Below are 14,889 nucleotides of genomic sequence, written 5' to 3' on the forward strand. Positions count from 1 at the left end.
CTTCAAGGCTGCAAAGCATTTAATCCTGGAGATGGGCTGTCGCTGTATTGCCTATGGCCTTGGTAAGATCCCATATCTTGGATTTCTGTTACCTTTTTAATACATGCTTCACATTTAATTAGTAACCACATAATCTCACCTTTTTTGTGTGCTTCCCATACCCAGAATACACTTGGATCCTGTGCCTTAGTTTTCGCAAAGTAATGCGGACCTCCCCAAGTCGGTCTTTGTTACCCTGTTTGGCTTGTACCAGTTTAGGGTCATGCCATTTGGGAAGAAGGCCCCAGCCACCTTCCAGCGCATGGTGGCTAGACTTCTCGATGCCTTCCAGGATTTCACCTGTACTTACCTGGATGACATTGCGATCTACAGTGAGTTCTGGGAGGAACACTTGATTCATGTAGGGATAGTGCTGGACAAGATTCGGGCCGCAGACCTGGTTCTGAAACCAGACAAGTGCCTTCTTGGCATGGCAGAGGTCTAATGCTTGGGACACTGGGTGGGGTGTGGAAAGCAGCGTCCAGAACCTGCTAAGATTGAGGTGGTCGCTAACTGGCCCACACCATGCACAAAGACCCATTTTAGGGATAGCTGGGTACTATAGGCACTTTGTACCCGACTATAGCCCCTGACTGACCTGACAGAAAAGCTTACCTAGGCAGGTCCTGTGGTCTCAAGCATGTGAAGCCGCTTTCAGTTGCTAAATAAGCACTAATTAATGCCTCTGTCTTGGCTGCCCTTGTCCCTAACAAATGTTTTATTGTCCACACAGACGTGTCCATGTTTGGACAGGGGGCAATTTTAGGTTGTCAGGGAAGATGGAGAGCACCCTGTGGCGTATCTCGGCAGGAAACTATTACCCCGGGAGGTGAGCTATGCGGCAGTCGAGAAGGAATGCTTGGTGTTAGGTTGGGCCATGAAGAAATTGACTCCTTATTTGGACAGACAGGAATTTACTTTACTTTAATTACGGATCACAACCCGTTGGTATGGCTTAACCGGGTCACTGGAGACAATGGCCAACTGCTATGCTGGAGTTTGGCCCTAAAACTTTATCATCCACTACCGACCCGGTAAGCAGAATGGCAACGCTGATGGGTTGTCCTGACAAACCGATCACCAACTAAGCCAAATCCAGACATCCTGAAGTTGACCTGAAAAAGGTCAAACTGGGTCTACCAAAGTGTCCCACAAGGGGGAAGCAATGTGACAGACCACCCTGTCCCTAGATTATTAAAGCTCTCTTCCATGCTCATGGTTATTATTGTTACTGGCACTTATAAAGCGCCAACAAATTCCGCAGCACTGTACAATTCCAAAAAAGACAAACACAATAAGAACAGACCGATACAACCGGTAGAGGGCCCTGCCTGTGAGCTTACAATCTAAAGGTTGAAATGGGGCTATGAGACAAGAGGTTTCAGAGGAATTTGTATGTGATGGCAGTGAAAGTTAATGGTATAACTGCAGCAGCTGATAGCATGTGAAGGTAATAGAAAGGTGATTGGTGTGGTTCCAAACAGCTGGAGGTGCATGTTATATAGTTAGAAGGAACCAAGGTGGGTGGGTAGAGCGGAGTAAAATGAAATGGCCTTCATGTTGCGGGGATGGATGGATTGGGTCTATGAAGAGATAAAACAGTTACTTTACTTTAAAGGAATTTACAACTGGAAGTGGCAAGCTGGGGGAGGAGGAATGGAGTAAGCCAGGCATTTGTTATAAACAATTAAATATTTGCTAATAACTACATGTAAAGTAGAAAAAATTACAGTAGTAAACTATATGTAACAATGGTAGCATCATTATAGTAAAGTAATAATATAGTTACAAAATGAAAAGTCCAGCTGAATATATTCTGCATCTGTTTGTACATTTTAAAGCTGCAGTATTCAAAATTAAATGGACTTTATGTTGCAGTGGTTGTTCGGTTTACCGTGTTCGCCTTCAATTGTATTATTTTGTTTGACTATCGTACTAACAGACCAACCGTATGCTGCTTGTTAACCTCAGGCACCCCTGTCAACACCTGATTAGACAGGGATGGACCAAAAGTCCTAAAAGGGAGAGTAACACAAATTATAGGGAAGGGGGGCCCTACCTTTAATAGGCCTAAGGAAAACATTTAAAAATAACAGGCAAGGGAGAGACAAGGAGGTAGATGTATAATGAGTATACTTAAATACCAATACACCTACATAGATAACTATAGCTAACTCACACTGTCGCTGGGGAGGAAGGACGACACCTTTGGCTCTCTGTAACTCACTCTGCCGCTGGGGAGGAAGGACGACACCTTTGGCTCTCTGTAACTCACTCTGCCGCTGGGAAGGAAGGACGACACCTTTTGGCTCCCTGTAACTCACTCTGCTGCTGGGGAGGAAGGACGGCACCTTTGGCTCCCTGTAACTCCTTTTTGGCCAAATCTGCTTTGAACTGTGTGAAGAAAATAGACTTTTATTTAAAATTTTCTTCTTTATTCGGTTTGTTTCCTCTATTTACTGCATGGACCTGCAAGCGGTCCAGAAACGTCAGAAACAATGGTATGACTGGGGAGCACGAGATAGGAACGTGGAAGTAGGGCAAAAGGTATTGGCTCTCAGACCTCCCAAAAAGGACAAGCTCCAGGCAGCTTGGCAGGGGCTTTTTAAAGTGGTGGAACGAATTAGCGACACCCCCTATATTGTAGCCAAATGTTCAGATGAAAGGATCAGACGAGCTTTTCATGTGAACATGTTGAAACTGTACTTCGAGCGCTCCGAGGACGTGGCCGCTATATGTGCCCCGTCCACGGATGATAGTGAAGGACTCCCCTTACCTGACCTGCTGGCTGCTAATCAAGGTACCTTAGAACAGGTCGGGTTGGGGTAGAAACTAGATCCCACTCAGCAGGCAGATGCTAAACAACTGCTGCAGGAATACAGTGGGCTGTTCTCAGTTCTACCCGGGTTCACCTCCGCCGCAGTGCACCGGGTGGAGACGCAGGGGGATACCCCCTTGAGGCAACAGCCGTACCGTATCCCGGCAGCAGTACGAACTAGCATGTGGAAGGAAATCCAGGAACTGCTAGAATTAGGGGTTATTGAGGCTTCCCAAAGTCTCTGGGCGTCTCCGGTGGTTTTAGTACCGAAGCTAGACGGTACAACTCGCTTCTGTATTGATTACCGGAAACTGAACGACCGGACTATCACTGAAGCATGTGGAAAAAGGGTATAATAGGTGCTCACTCCAATATATAGTAAAAAATGGGCTGCGGGTACCTAATACAAGGATTCCCAACCTTGTTACAAAAGGATACACAAAGAGAAGGAAAGGAACCGCGCTCCAAATAGTGATTAATATGTAAAATATGTAAAATATACGTACATAGAAACACTAGACAATTCTTGTTTTTCCTCAGAAATAAAAACAGAGAAAATACATCATAGTGTAATATATTGAGACAGAAAAATGGATAGGGTGAATTGAGGTAATATTGCACTCACATTTGGTAGAGCTTTCCAGGAGCTCTACCGTAATGTAGCTTGGACGGAATTATCCCCGTCTAAGGATCTGTATCACAGCCGGTGCTTCCAAATTTTCAATAGTGGTAGTATTTATAAAAAAAAATGGAAAGAAAACTCCAATGGTGTAATATGTACTGTTAAAATGTATAAAAGTACAAATGGAAGGTATAGTACTCACATTTCCTAGAGCAGAAACTTGCTCTAGTGTAATCAGCTTGGGTGGTACAATCCCCACCGATGGATATGATGACCAGGAAGTAAAAATGTAAAATGGATATTATAGCTTTAAAAAGTAATATTTAATAATTAATAACAAGTTTATAAAACAAAAATAGCTAGAAGATACTATGATGTATTTTCTCTGTTTTTATGTCTGAGGAAAAACAAGAATTGTCTAGTGTTTCTATGTACGTATATTTTACATATTTTACATATTAATCACTATTTGGAGCGCGGTTCCTTTCCTTCTCTTTGTGTATCACTGATGCATACCCCATGCCACGGATCGACGAATTGCTCGATCGCATGGCCAGCGGGCACTTCCTAACTACCCTGGACCTGTGCAAAGGATATTGACAAATTCCGCTAGACCCGGCCGCCATCCCTAAGTCGGCATTCGTCACCCCATTCGGGCTATACCAATTTCGGGTTATGCCGTTTGGGATGAAGAATGCCCCAGCTACGTTTCAAAGGATGGCGGAACGACTTCTGGAAGGAATGCAGGACTTCGCATGTGCCTATCTAGATGATATTGCCATCTATAGCGGCACATGGGAGGCACACCTGTTGCACTTGGCTTCGGTATTTGAGAAGTTACAAGTAGCCGGTCTCACCCTGAAACCCGAGAAATGCCATGTGGGTATGGCAGATGTCCAATACCTAGGGCATAGAGTAGGGTCTAAAAAACAGCGACCTGAACCAGCCAAGGTAGAAGCCATAGCCAATTGGCCCCAGCCCCGCACCAAGACGCAGATATTGGCCTTCCTAGGCACAGCAGGGTATTATAGAAAGTTCGTCCCTGAGTATAGCAGCCTAGCAAAACCCCTCACTGATCTGACCAAAAAGTCCCTACGCAAGCAGGTAGCGTGGTCCCCGGAGTGTGCAACGGCGTTCCAGAGACTTAAACGGTTTTGAGTGAAGCTCCAGTATTGGCGGCCCCAGACCCTAATAAGACATTTCTCGTTCATACAGATGCCTCCATGTTTGGGCTGCGAGCCGTGCTGAGCCAAGTGGGGGAAGATGGCATGGAACACCCGGTGGCATATCTCAGCCCTAAGTAGTGATGTCGCGAACACAAAATTTTTGGTTCGCAAACGGGAACTTCCGCAAACGGGAACTTCGCGAACCGGCGAACCGGCGAACCGGGCGAACCACCATTGACTTCAATGGACAGGCGAATTTTAAAACCCACAGGGACTGTTTCTGGCCACAAAAGTGATGGAAAAGTTGTTTGAAGGGGACTAACACCTTGACTGTGGCATGCCGGAGGGGGATCCATGGCAAAACTCCCATGGAAAATTACACAGTTGATGCAGAGACTGGTTTTAATCCATAAAGAGCAGAAATCACCTAACATTCCTAAATCGCAATAGATATGGATTGACACCTGACATATGACATATTGACACCTTACATATGGATTGACACCTGTCCTCAGAGACCCTGATACACACTGACAAAGAGCAGAATAGGGACTGTTCCCCTTACATAGGGTCACTTGGCAGGTATGGATTGACACCATTCCTCAAAGCCCCTGATACACACTGACAAAGAGCAGAATAGAGACTGTTCCCCGTCCTCAGAGACCATGATACACACTGACACAGAGCAGAATAGAGACTGTTCCCCCTACATAGGGTCACTTGACAGGTATGAATTGACACCTGTCCTCAAAGCCCCTGATACACACTGACACAGTGCAGAATAGAGACTGTTCCCCGTCCTCAAAGCCCCTGATACACACTGACAAAGAGCAGAATAGAGACTGTTGTTCCCCCTACATAGGGTCACTTGGCAGGTATGGATTGACACCTGTCCTCAAAGCCCCTGATACACCGTGACAAAGAGCAGAATAGAGACTGTTCCCCGTCCTCAGAGCCCATGATACACACTGACACAGAGCAGAATAGGGACTGTTCCCCGTCCTCAGAGACCATGATACACACAGACACAGAGTAGAATAGAGACTGTTACCCCTGCATAGGGTCACTTGACAGGTATGGATTGACACCTGTCCTCAAAGCCCTTGATACACACTGACACAGAGCAGAATAGAGACTGTTCCCCATCCTCAAAGCCCCTGATACACACTGACAAAGAGCAGAATAGAGACTGTTACCCCTACATAGGGTCACTTGGCAGGTATGGATTGACACCTGTCCTCAAAGCCCATGATACACACTGACACAGAGCAGAATAGAGACTGTTCCCCATCCTCAGAGACCATGATACACATTGACACAGAGCAGAATAGAGACGGGGGTCTAGTAGCGTGGACACCCAGCACAGGTTGTTCTCCTTCAGCCTTTTTATACGAGGGTCCCTTAACAGGCACGGCAGCATGAAAGACCCCATTTGCACAAGGTTGGATGCCGGGCTACTCATTTCCCGTTGTTCCTCCTCCTCACACAGAGCAGAATAGAGACTGTTCCCCCTACATAGGGTCACTTGGCAGGTATGGATTGACACCTGTCCTCAAAGCCCCTGGTACACACTGACACAGAGCAGAATAGAGAGTGTTCCCCGTCCTCAGAGACCATGATACACACTGACACAGAGCAGAATAGAGACTGTTCCCCCTACATAGGGTCACTTGGCAGGTATGGATTGTCATCTGTCCTCAAAGCCCCTGATACACACAGACACAGAGCAGAATAGAGACTGTTCCCCGATCTCCAAGCCCCTGATACACACTGACAAAGAGCAGAATAGAGACTGTTCCCCGTCCTCAGAGCCCATGATACACACTGACACAGAGCAGAATAGAGACTGTTCCCCGTCCTCAGAGACCATGATACACACTGACACAGAGCAGAATAGTGACCGGGGGTCTAGTAGCGTGGACACCCAGCACAGGTCGTTCTCCTTCAGCCTTTTTATACGAGGGTCCCTCAACAGGCACGACAGCATGAAAGACCCCATTTGCACAAGGTTGGATGCCGAGCTACTCATTTCCCGTTCCTCCTCCTCACTGATGTCAATGAAGGTATGCTCTTCCCCCCAGCCACGTACAACACCATGGGTAGCAGATAAGTGACAACGAGCACCCTGGGATGCCTGTTGTGGTTGGTCTTCCTCCTCCTCCTCAAAGCCACATTCCTCCTCTGACTCCTCTTCCTCACAATCCTCTTCCAGCGTTGCCGCAGGTCCAGCAAGTGATGCTGATAAGGCTGTTTCTGGTGGTGATGGTGACCACAACTCTTCCTCTTCCTCTTCACGCTCATCTACGGCCTGATCCAGCACTCTTCGCAGGGCACGCTCCAGGAAGAAAACAAATGGTATGATGTCACTGATGGTGCCTTCGGTGCGACTGACTAGGTTTGTCACCTCCTCAAAAGGACGCATGAGCCTACAGGCATTGCGCATGAGCGTCCAGTAATATGGCAAAAAAATTCCCAGCTCCCCAGAGGCTGTCCTAGCACCCCGGTCATACAAATATTCATTAACAGCTTTTTCTTGTTGGAGCAGGCGGTCGAACATTAGGAGTGTTGAATTCCAACGTGTCGGGCTGTCGCAAATCAAGCGCCTCACTGGCATGTTGTTTCGCCACTGGATATCGGCAAAGTGAGCAATAGCCATGTAGGAACGCCTGAAATGGCCACACACCTTCCTGGCCTGCTTCAGGACGTTCTGTAAGCCTGTGTACTTATGCACAAAGCGTTGTACGATCAGATTACACACATGTGCCATACACGGCACATGTGTCAACTTGTCCAACTTCAATGCTGCTAACAAATTTTTTCCGTTGTCACAAACCACTTTGCCGATATCCAGTTGCTGCGGAGTTAGCCACTTTTCCACCTGTGCGTTCAGGGCGGACAGGAGTGCTTGTCCGGTGTGACTCTCTGCTTTCAAGCAAGTCAAACCCAAGACGGCGTGACACTGCCGTATCCGGGATGTGGAATAGTACCTGGGGAGCTAGGGGGGTGCCGTTGATGTGGAGCAAGACGCAGCAGCAGAAGAGGACTCAACCGAGGAGGTTATGGAAGAGGATGGAGTAGGAGGAGTAGAGGAGGTGGCAGCAGGACTGCCTGCAAGTCGTGGCGGTGTCACCAACTCCTCTGCAGAGCCATGCATTCCATGCTTGGCAGCAGTCAGCAGGTTTATCCAATGCGCAGTTTAGGTGATATACCTGCCCTGACCATGCTTTGCAGACCAGGTATCAGTGGTCAGATGGACTCTTGCCCCAACACTGTGTGCCAGACATTACTTCTTTTTGCACAATCGAGTACAGGTTGGGGATTGCCTTTTGTGAAAAGAAATTTTGTCCGGGTACCTTCCACTGCAGTGTCCCAATAGCTAAAAAATTTTTGAACGCCTCAGACTCCACCAGCTTGTATGGTAAAAGCTGGCGGGCTTATAGTTTGGACAAGCCAGCTGTCAGACGCTGGGCAAGGGGGTGACTTTCTGACATTGGCTTCTTACGCTCAAACATGTCATTGACAGACACATGACTGTGGGCAGATGAGCGGGAACTGCTCAAGGCGGGAGACGGAGTGGCGGATGGTTGAGAGGGGGCAAGGAGGACAGCAGTGGTTGACGTGGCTGAAGATGCTGGACCAGGAGGAGGATGGCGGCTTAGAGTTTGCGTGATGCTTGTACTCATGTGTTGATCCCATAGGCGTTTGTGATGTGAGATCATGTGCCTACGCAAAGCAGTTGTACCTAGGTGGGTGTTGGACTTCCCACGACTCAGTTTCTTTTGGCAAAGGTTGCAAATGGCATCGCTGTTGTCAGAGGCAGACACACAAAAAAAATTCCACACTGCTGAGCTCTGCAATGACGGCATTCTGGTGGTGGACACAGCATGCGTTGATTGGCGTGCTGTCGGGCTGACCCCGGGTGCCGATGCATGCTGTCTGACTGTGCCACTAGCTCCTTGCGACGACCTCCCCCTGCTTCCAACTTGTCTCCTCCACCTCCTCTCTGTCTCCCCATCTGAACTTTCGCCCTGTTCTTCTTCTTGCCGAGCGGGCACCCACGTGACATCCATGGACGCATTATCATCATCAACCGCTTCACTTGTATCTGACAACTCAGCAAAGGAAGCAGCAGCGGGTACAACATCATCATCATCACACCGTACGTCCATGTGTGTAATGCTGCCTGCCTGAGACATATCCCTGTTATCTACATCCTCTGGCAATAATGGTTGCGCATCACTCATTTCTTCAAACGGATGTGTGAATAACTGCTCTGACATACCAAGTAAAGTAGTTTTGTTGGTGGCGGCAGGCGGGTGAGTGGTATCTTGAGAGGTGCCTGAAGCTAAGCTGGAGGAGGATGGTGCGTCAAGGTTCCGAGCAGAAGCTGTAGAAGATTGGGTGTCCTGTGTTAGCCAGTCAACTATGTCCTCAGATCTTTTCAAGTTCAGGGTACGTGGCCTCTGAAAACAGGGCATTATTCTAGGGCCAAAAGGAATCACAGCACCACGACCACGATGGCCCCTGCGGGGTGGCCTGCCTGTCATTTTTTGGGGGATTAGTGGTACTATGCGTGCAAGCTACTGTGAGACCAGATATGAGTGGCAATGTGCAATGGCAGAGGTCTGCAGAGTACGCGATGTAGGCCTGATACACCCGCTTGAAGACAACTAACTGCTATTCAATCTATAACAGTGAAGAAAGTTTTTTGGTTTTAAATGAACGCTATTGTGACACCAGATATGAGTGGCAATGTGCACTGGCAGAGGTCTGCAGAGCACACGCTGAAGGCCTGAAACACCTGCTTTAAGGACACTGACTGCTATTAGCTTACACTGGAAAAAAAATTTCTTTGTAAAAGCACGCTACACAGACACCAGATATGAGTGGAAACTGTCAAAGTACAAGGGCAGGGGTCTGCAGAGCACCCGCTGAAGGCCTGAAACACCCGCTTTAAGGACACTGACTGCTATTAGCTTACACTGGAAAACTTTTTTCTTTGTAAAAGCACGCTATAGAGACACCAGGTATGATTGGCAACTGTCAAAGTACACTGGCAGGGGTCTGCAGGGCACACGCTGAAGGCCTGAAACACCCGCTTTAAGGACACTGACTGCTATTAGCTTACACTGGAAAACTTTTTTTCTTTGTAAAAGCACGCTACAGAGACACCAGATATGAGTGGTGTAACAGATCCCTCCCAACCTCTGATGGATGTGAAACAAACAAGGGAATTGCAACTTACACATCCATTCGTTTCATTCCTCTGTTCGTCTGGTTCCGTGCGAATTTCGCATGTAATACAGAGGTGGCCGCCATTTCGGGACTTTGCACGTGTTCGCGGCCATCTTGTGTGCGAACAGCGGTGTTTACCTGTAACCGCATGGAACTGAAAACGGATACGCAAACAGGCGAACACCGCTGAGTCCTCCAGACCTCCATAAGTTCGTACGGAAACTACCGAACGTCCCCTCGTTCGGTAGTTATATACAATCATCTATGGGGATTCCAGCGAACCCCGCGATTCGCATGGATGACAAGAATATCATACCTTTTTACCGTGCGAACGGAGACCGACCGCAAGGCCAAAACTCATGGAACTAATTTCGGCTAGTTGGTCTGTGCGGTCGGTCAAAACTTTGGAACGTTGTATCTCCCGAACTATACATCCGAATGGGGTGATTTTTGGATATATTGTCCCCCTGAAGGAGAGCTATCCAGCGCTACCGGATTTAAAGCTGTACCCCCTGTTTTTGGGGTACATCCAGAACTGGTGGAAAAATGTGGACATTTTAATTGGGTTATGTAGTTATCTGAGGGGAGGAGACGTGGGGGTGTTACCATCTGTATTATTGGTTGTTTTCATCCTCCCCCTGGGAGTGTTCTGTGTGTATCTATTCCTAATAAAAAGCAGGCTGGGTGTTCCAGTCCTCAGTTCATCTTGACCCTTCAAAACGTAGCCTCGTCTCGTTCTTGGAAGGGGATTATTTGGGAATATTATTCTGCTCCTGTTTACAGCTGAACCTGCTCCTCACTCTGGATATCGTGGATGGGATTACATCAGCCTACTTCTCCACAGCAGCTTGCAGGGAAAAAGGACGTCTTCAACGGCAGAAACCCTCTCTCTATCTGGGTAGCCGTTACATTGGTTGGCAGCGGTGGGATGGTTCTTTTTGCCCAAGGAGCAAGTGCTGAATGGAGTCTCAGTATGCCAAGCTGAAAAGACCCACACTGAAAGATCTATTGGAAAATCGTGGTAGGAGTGCCAGTAACAGACCAAGGAGAGAGCTGATAGCTGACCTACTGGAGCTGGACGAAATGGATAGATCCATGGAGGTAATTGAACCTATTGCACCGGTCAGCGAGAACGATGTACTCACTGCTATTGTACAGCGAAGATTAGCATTATATCCAGAAAAGACCACGGAGCTATTAGACAGACTGTTCAAGAACGCAAAAGAGGAGATCGAGACTAAGAGGAGGCAAGACACGGAACATGTATTGGCACAACAAGCTAGTACACATATAGTTCCTACTCCTCCTCCCGTTGCTGCAGGGAGGAAAATACCATTTACTGCATTTAAAGCGTTTGCAGAAAATGAGGAAGAAATTGATGGATATTTGGCAGATTTTGAGCGGCAGTGCTCACTGCACCAGATACCTCCAGACCAATGGGTTACTATTCTGGCTGGAAAACTTTCAGGAAAAGCAAATGAGGCTTTTCGGGCACTCACGGCCGAAGATATCACACAATATCAGCGGGTGAAAGCCGCACTACTCACCCGATACGCAGTCACCCCAGAGGCGTATCGCCGTCGCTTCCGGGAGTCCAAAAAGAAGGCAGCGGACTCCCACATGGAATGGGCAAACAAGCTACAAAGGGTGGCATCACATTGGATGCAAGGGTGCAATGCTAACACCGGAGAAGAAGTGCTACAATTGTTCTTGATGGAACATTTCTTCCAAGATTTGGCGGCGGATACACAGGATTGGGTGAGAGATCGCCGCCCAGCCAACTTAAATGAGGCAGCACGACTAGCGGACGAATATGTGGAAACGAGAAAAGTGAGCCAAGGTACTACACGACCAGCACCTAGAACAGAGGCCCGCACCCCAACCTACGCTGCACGCACAGAATTCCGGGCCCCGGTACCCCCAGGACCTCCACGTCCTCAAGGGTCTAACAACCAGCCCCGGGAATCCTACAAAGTGACGTGTCATCGCTGCGGCAACCTGGGACATATTGCCCGTGTTTGCCCGTTGGGATCAGCCAATAATAACTGGAGGCGCACATCTAACACCGAAAGCCCATCTTCACGCCCCGCTGCTGCTCACTGCCTGGAAATTGAAGGGAGTCCTGAGGAATGCCTGGGAATATTATATGAGGCCAACCCCATCCAAGCGGCTTCCCCAGATAATCGCCAGCACCACCGTCAGGAGGTGCGTGTAAATGGACAGATAGCACAAGGCCTAAGGGACACTGGCGCTACCATCACTTTAATACAAAAGCATCTGGTGAAACCAGAACTTGTGTCTAACCGTACTGTTGCTGTTCGGGTCGCAGGGGGGGCTGTCTTTCGCTTACCCACCGCCCGGGTACACTTGGATTGGGGAGTCGGGTCAGGAAAGACCACGGTGGGCATTATGGACAACCTACCCGCTGAGGTCGTGTTGGGCAATGATATTGGCCCTCTAGCCTCGGCCTTTTTACCCACTACTGCTGCGGCTTGCCCCGTGACCACCCGCTCACAGACCCGTATCGAGGACGATCTGCCAACAGGTCGGGAGACCCAGGTAAGCCACCGACAGACACCTAGCAATGACACTACCGAGAGACCACTAGCTTGGGACACCCCAGAGGAGTTTGGGAGGGAAACTAGACAGGACCCCACCCTCCGAAAGTACCGAGAGCTAGCTGACAATAGAGGGGATGAGCGGGAACGGTTTATATGGGAGGGGGACCGATTATACAGATTAACCGAAGGCAGGAAGAGAGGCTGTGCTCCTTCGCAGAAGCGCCAATTAGTGGTACCTAGAAAGTACCGATTGGAGCTTCTCCGAATTGGCCACGACATTCCGTTAGCAGGACATCTAGGGGGTAACCGCACAACCTACAGAATCACTCAGACCTTCTTTTGGCCAGGAATCTCGAAGGACGTGCGCCGTTACTGTAGCACGTGTGATGTATGCCAGAGGGTGGGGAAGAGAGGGGATCATCCGAAAGCTCGACTGTCCCCTATGCCTGTGATCGAGGAACCATTTAGCAGGGTGGCAGTCGATCTAGTAGGACCCCTACCTAACCCCAGTCCCTCTGGTAAGAAATACATTCTTACCGTGGTGGACTATGCCACCCGCTACCCAGAAGCCGTCGCTCTGACGAATATCCAGGCTGACACTGTCGCCAGTGCGCTAGTCGGGATATTCACCAGAGTAGGATTTCCCCAGGAAATCTTGTCGGACAGAGGGACCCAGTTTACCGCAGACTTAACCCAGCAGTTGTGGAAGGTCTGTGGTATTAAGCCCCTGCTTAGTTCACCGTACCACCCCCAGACTAACGGTCTCTGTGAACGCTTTAATGGTACCCTAAAGCAATTGCTACGGACCTTTACGGCGGAATACAGAGACTGGGAGCGATTTTTGCCACACCTCCTGTTTGCTTACCGGGAGGTGCCGCAGGAGTCCACTGGGTTCTCTCCCTTTGAACTGCTCTATGGACGGAGGGTGCGAGGCCCCCTCGACCTCATCCGAGAGCACTGGGAGGGAGAGACGGAACACGAAGGTGTCCCCATCGTACCATATGTGCTAGAAATGCGGGACCGTATGGAACAGTTAGCCCGGATGGCCCGGGATCATCTCCATGCGGCCCAGGGTCGGCAGAAACATTGGTACGATCGGAACGCTAGGCTGAGAACATTCCAGGTAGGACAGAAAGTTCTAGTACTTAAACCCGTTCGAGGAAATAAATTGCAGACCTCCTGGCAAGGCCCCTACAAAGTAGTAGCCCAGGTCTGTGACACCACCTATATCATTGCCAGTAGCAAGGACGAAAAGATACAGAAGTCCTTTCATATAAACCTATTAAAGGAATACCAAGAACGGCCCGAAGACATAGCCGCCATATGCATCCCCGCCACTGAGGACCCTGACAGTCTCCCCATCCCTGATCTATTAGCCAACCCCGAGTCCAAAACTCTGCTTAATACGGTACAGCTAGGGGAGCGATTAACTCCCACAGAACGAGAACAACTCCAACAACTACTAGTTGAAAAGAGGTTAACCTTTTCCCAGGAGCCAGGTTACACACCTGTAGCGACCCATTACGTAGAAACCCCAGGACAAGCCCCGCTCCGACAACATCCCTATAGAATTCCCGAGGCTGTAAAAGAAGAGATGAGGAAGGAGATTCAGGAGATGTTAAAACTAGGGGTTATAGAGCCATCCGACAGTCCCTGGGCATCTCCCGTCGTCCTAGTCCCCAAAAAGGATGGGACGACCCGGTTCTGTGTCGATTATCGACGCCTCAACGACCGAACTGTGACAGACGCATACCCCATGCCCCGAGTAGACGAGCTATTGGATCGCATTGCCAGGGGACGCTATCTGACCACCATTGACTTGTGCAAGGGGTACTGGCAGATTCCCCTGGCCAAGGACGCTATCCCTAAGTCGGCGTTTGTCACCCCGTTTGGCCTGTACCAGTTTAAGGTCATGCCCTTCGGGATGAAAAACGCCCCAGCTACCTTTCAGCGCTTAGTGGACCGCCTCCTTGATGGCTTCCAGGACTTCGCTTGCGCATACCTGGATGACATTGCGATCTATAGCGAGACTTGGGGGGAACACCTACAGCACATAGAGACTGTGTTGGATCAGATTAGGGCCGCCGGCCTAACTCTGAAGCCGGAGAAGTGTAACTTTGGCATGGCTGAAGTCCAGTATTTGGGACACAGGGTGGGGTGTGGGAAACAACGACCAGAACCCGCTAAAGTAGAGGCCGTAGCCAATTGGCCCACACCCCACACTAAGACACAAGTGTTAGCATTTTTAGGGACGGCAGGGTACTACAGGAGATTTGTCCCTGACTACAGCGCCATCGCCAAACCCTTGACAGATCTAACAAAGAAAAATTTACCTAGGGTAGTCCTGTGGTCTCCCGCCTGTGAAACAGCATTTCAAACCTTGAAACAAGCCTTAATCAATGCACCTGTTTTGTCTGCCCCCGTCCCTAACAAAAGATTTGTCGTCCA

This window comes from Pelobates fuscus, chromosome 6, assembly GCF_036172605.1.
Source record: "Pelobates fuscus isolate aPelFus1 chromosome 6, aPelFus1.pri, whole genome shotgun sequence".
Classification (NCBI taxonomy): domain Eukaryota; kingdom Metazoa; phylum Chordata; class Amphibia; order Anura; family Pelobatidae; genus Pelobates; species Pelobates fuscus.